This window comes from Dipodomys merriami, unplaced genomic scaffold, assembly GCF_024711535.1.
Source record: "Dipodomys merriami isolate MVZ:Mamm:240054 unplaced genomic scaffold, mDipMer1.0.p SCAF_1391, whole genome shotgun sequence".
Taxonomy (NCBI): Eukaryota; Metazoa; Chordata; class Mammalia; order Rodentia; family Heteromyidae; genus Dipodomys; species Dipodomys merriami.
This window is the reverse complement of record NW_027202706.1, coordinates 167,102-171,896: the sequence shown is the minus strand read 5'-3', so window position 1 is coordinate 171,896 and position 4,795 is coordinate 167,102. Positions and strand designations below refer to the sequence as shown.

At 43.9% G+C, this 4,795-nt stretch overlaps 1 long non-coding RNA gene across 1 annotated transcript; it reads left to right on the top strand.

Annotated features, from left to right (window-relative positions):
• Nucleotides 1-6: 6 nt before the first annotated feature.
• On the top strand, nt 7-3,995 carry LOC138825659 (uncharacterized). The gene is made up of 2 exons (XR_011371461.1): nt 7-548; nt 2,141-3,995. It is a non-coding gene; the product is annotated as an uncharacterized lncRNA (long non-coding RNA).
• The last annotated feature ends 800 nt before the right edge of the window (nt 3,996-4,795 follow it).

Sequence of the window (4,795 nt, the reverse complement as noted above, 5' to 3'; positions counted from 1 at the left end):
CACTGAGCCACCTTCCCAGCCCCATATGAGAACCATTTTAGACAACTATAACATCTTATACTTCTCCAAGGATTATTATTTCTTTTGCCTGTAGCAGTTTAGATATGATAAAGAACAGAAGAGAAGTACAGTTTATCATATTTACTTAATGTTCCAGGGCAGGGGGTTGTGTTTTGTCAGTCAATCTGCATCAGAGGTTGGCCCAGTAAATTCCTTAGCTTCTTTGAACTTCTGTCTCCTCTTCTACCAAGTGGGAGAAGTTAATGCCTACAATTCAAAAGAATCCATTGAGAGAAGGTGCTGAAATCATCCTAAATTCTACTAAATAATGGCTGTTATGATCAATAAAGTTAATGATACACATTCTTTCTGGGACAGGGGGTGAAATGTCAGACAGACAGGAAAATATCAATCTGCCTTTATTTCCCCTTTTGGCTGGAAGAATGGAGCAAGCCTTGCTGTAGTTAGAACCCTCAGAAGAATCTGGATCATGCTAAGCAGATGATCTGCTCAGGGATGCAGGCAGCAAACTCCACTGAGCCATATGGGTGAGTGGAGATGAAGTTCCAGGAAATGTAGCGCCCCCTTTCCCCTGCCCCCCCCAATCACCTTTCTGGCCTTTCAAATGGTGGGAAGTTGGAGGCATAGAAATGGAGGGACAAAGGGTGAACCAATGCTGTAACAGTACTCAATGGACACTTTTAAATGAACTATCCAACTTACTGGTGGAGATGGGAGTGGAGGAAACACTGCAAGAGAGCATGGGAAGGGGTGACCACTGGCTAAGAAGAATTGTCCTCATGACTTGACTTATGGAACTGTAACCCCTCTGTGCATCATTTATTTTATAATTACAAGGATGTTTTTTCTTTTTTTGTCAGTCATGGGGCTTGAACTCTGGGCCTGGGCGCTGTCCCTCAGCTCTTCAGCTCAAGGCTAGCGCTCTACCACTTGAGCTACAGCGCCACTTCCGGTTTTCGGGTGGTTTATTGGAGATAGGAGTCTCACAGACTTTCCTGCCCCGGCTTGCTTTGAACCGAGATCCTCAGATCTCAGCCCCCTGAGTAGCTAGGATTACAGATGTGAGCCACCAGCTCCCAGCTAGAATGACATTTTTTAATGGTAGCAATTTTCAACTCCAGCTATCTATTCCTCCAGATGCAGAATGAAACCATCTATTCTTTAAATGTTGAAAACTAATTTGTGTGTGGTAGTGGGCACTGAAACTTGAACTCAGGTTTTCATGCTCTGATTTAGCTTTTTAAAAAATTCAAGATTGGTGCTCTACCAACTTGAACCACACCTCTTCCTCTGTCTTTTTTGCTGATTAATTGGAGATAAGAGCCTCTCCAGTTGGTCTGCTCAGGCTTGCTTTGAACCTTGATCCTCAGATCTCAGCCTCTTGAGTATCTGGGATGACATGTGTGAGCCACAGGCACCAGACCTGACAAACTAATTTGAAAGTCTAAAATCTTCTGTGGGTCAAGCAAAACCGTCTGTGGGTACTAATCTGGGGGATCTATAGCACAATATAATATCATCATAATATTGTCTCTTTTAAACACACACACACACACACACACACACACACACACACACACACACACACACACAAGCGAAGGCAGAGAGACTCATGTGGATGAAATAATCATGGAGTTTTCTCCTTGATCTCTTTGCTACTCTACATTTGGCAATGGTCAAGGCTCTTAGTCTAGTTGCCTATGTTCTGCATTTGTGTATTTTCTGTCCCACTAAACTCTTCAAGAATCATTTCCAATGCAGTTTATGCCCAGTGTTTACTGGCAATAATCATAGTTCAAAGTGAGACATGCAGCTCAATTCTAACATGTTGAGGGAGCGACAGGCATGGGGTGACCAAACAACTCGAGCCCCCAAGCAGGAGAGAGACCCAGTCTGAGCAACAACCTTTTGCTGATGACCTCCTTCTGAACAGCAACAGCATATGATCATGCTTCTCTGCTTATGAAAATAGTACTGTTTGGGACCAAAATACACTTTCAGATAGGAAAAAGAATACAGTGTATTGAGCACTGTTAGAGGCAGGGCCTAGACCAGAGACTTCCCATGAGTTAGCTTTGCAATCACCCTGTGAGGTAAACATTATCTTTGTTCCCATTAGGTAGACCAGAAAACTGAAGAACAAGCAAACATTATCTCAAGATTTGTGATGCTGGAAAGGAGTAGAGACAGAAGGAATGAGTCAGCCTGATGCAGAAACCAATGTGGTTCCCCATCCCACGTGTCTGCTATCTTTGGAGCAGCGAAAGAGACGTGTGGTCACACGGTCACATGATCTTCTGGTCATGTAATTATGTGGTCTCCTTCCTGAAGATGTGGAGGAGAGATCAACAGAAAGCATCAGCTGACTTGTGCCAACTTTGTCTGTGAAACAAGATTAGGCAGGTGACCTATTCCAGGATTTAGGCAGCATGGATTCTGGAGCAAAATTCCATGGAAGGAATTTGGGGACTATATTTCTCAGTACTTGCCTCAGTCCTTGGTATTTCTTCATTTGACTCTCCTGGGAGTCTGGCCTCAAAGGGCATGCCCAAATCCCCCCTATGGCAAGAAAGAAGGGCCAGCATTGGACTTGTGCTTATGATATTACAGGATTATGAATGAATTAATGCATTAGGGAATGAATGAAATGATATAAACACATGGTAAATTGGTTCCAACTCTCCAGTGACATTTGACACATAAGCGAAGATTTCAAAGAGAAGCTTTTCCATTTTAAGCTTAAAATATAATCAGCAGAGCCAGGAGCCTGTGGCTCACCGCTGTCATCCTAACTACTCAGGAGGCTGAGATCTAAGGATCGCAGTTCAAAGCCAGCTTGGGTAGGAAAGCCTGTGAGACTCTTCTTTTTTAATTAACTACCAAAAGAAACCACCAGGGCTGGGAAGGTGGTTCAGTGGTAGAGCGCTTGCCTTGCATGCCTGAGGCTCTGGGTTCAATTCCTAAGCACAACATAAGCAAAAAGAAAAAAAGCCAGAAAGTGGCACTGTGGCTCAAGTGGTAGAGCGCTAGCCTTGAGCTGAAGAGCTGAGGGACAGCACCCAGGCCCAGAGTTCAGGCCCCATGACCGGACCCCCCCAAAAAATTTAACAAAAGAAACCACCAGAATTGGAGCTGTGACTCAAGTGGTAGAGTGCCAGCCTTGAGCAAAAAATAATTCAGAGACAGTGTCCAGGACTGGTACAAAAAGGAAAAGCAAGAAAACAAAACAAAACAACAAAAAAAACAACCAATAATAAGCAGAAAGCCCACAAGGGTGAAAACAAAGATTGGGTGAAAAAATCTTTTCACTGCTAACAAAGCAATTGTTCCCAGAGAAGGATAAATGAGTAGATAAATCTATTGGGAGCTTCTATTCTGGATGCTTGGGTCTCTGCAGAGAACAGAAACTTTAGAAGAAGAAAAAGTAAAGAAAGATGGAAAAGGAAGTAGGAGGCGGGCTTCACTCTGAAGCTACACCTCTTCCTCTTCCTCCCTGTCACTCTAATGCCTTCCTCCGAGTCCATTCATTCCCAGGACCTAGGTTTGCTCAGATAAGGGATTTGCAGAGAAAGAACTCTCCCTATCTCTCCCCTGAAGAAGAAAAGTTCTACCCACTTTCCTCTCTGCCAGTGTCCCAGATGTGATCTGCTTGACAAACAAAAATACACAGTGAATTTTTAAAAAGGGCAGTGGCAGCCCAAACAGCTATCTGTTCAACCCCAGAGAATTTTTCTCAGCCAGGGCTTGTTTTCTAAATTCCTCTTATCAATGATTGGCTCAGCAATTGGCCAGGTGATGCAGTTCTGGCGAATGAGGGAATGCATGTCAAGGGTGTAAGGGAGGAGGGGAGAAGTTTCCTGTCTCTGTGAAGCAACAGCAGACAATGTCTCCTAGAGCAAGGCCACCATCTTATTCCCAAAGATGGACTTAATATGTTGAATAGATATGCCAAAATAAACCATGATGCATCCCCACCCAGCTACTGTCTGCGTCTTATCTTGACACATCCCTCCTTCTGTACCTGCACGTGGTATATATCTGATGTTGTTTATTTAAATTCATTTGTGCCACAGGGTTCTGTTCATGGTAGCCAGAAGCCTCCAAAGTGATGAAACAACTCCTTTCCCCTCCATTCCACATGGATCCACTCACTGGCCCTAAAAGTGTGGGTAGCAGGGCTATCACCAAAGACTGTGAACAACAGAAGTGGTACCAAAAAAAAAAAAAGGAGGAAAGTGATAAAGCAGCATTGGGGGGAGGGGTGCGGCTATGCTCTGAGCCTCTCTCTCAAATTGAGAAAATGGTGAGTCTTTCCAATTTTGTATTCCAAGACAAGTTCCAGGTAAGCCTCTAGCAGGGGACAAATCTTCATCACAATGGACAGAGCTCTCTGAAGGAATGACTGAAGAGCTTCCAGCAGCTCTGCTGTACCCACTGAATAGCCCGGAGTCTGTGAATCACTGTCTCCACATGATTTCTTCTCTTACTCATAGATGCAAAGGTTGAGGCAAGACTGGTCACGATTTTGCTTGAAATGTGTCCCCAAAGTGTCTGGTAGATACATTTTGTTTTTTCTACCTTAGGCCTGAGTAAATGAGCTGTGATTTGAGACCAGAGGTAGTAGCCCCATCAGACTGTTGGTGTGAGCTAGTGATAATCCTTGCATTGTTAAAGCAGTGTTCAAAAGAAGAGGAAGGAAGAAGAGTAGGTCCAGAGATCCTAGGATCCACAAAATCTAAGAAGTTTCTTGTCTGTGCTTCTTAGTGGATTAACT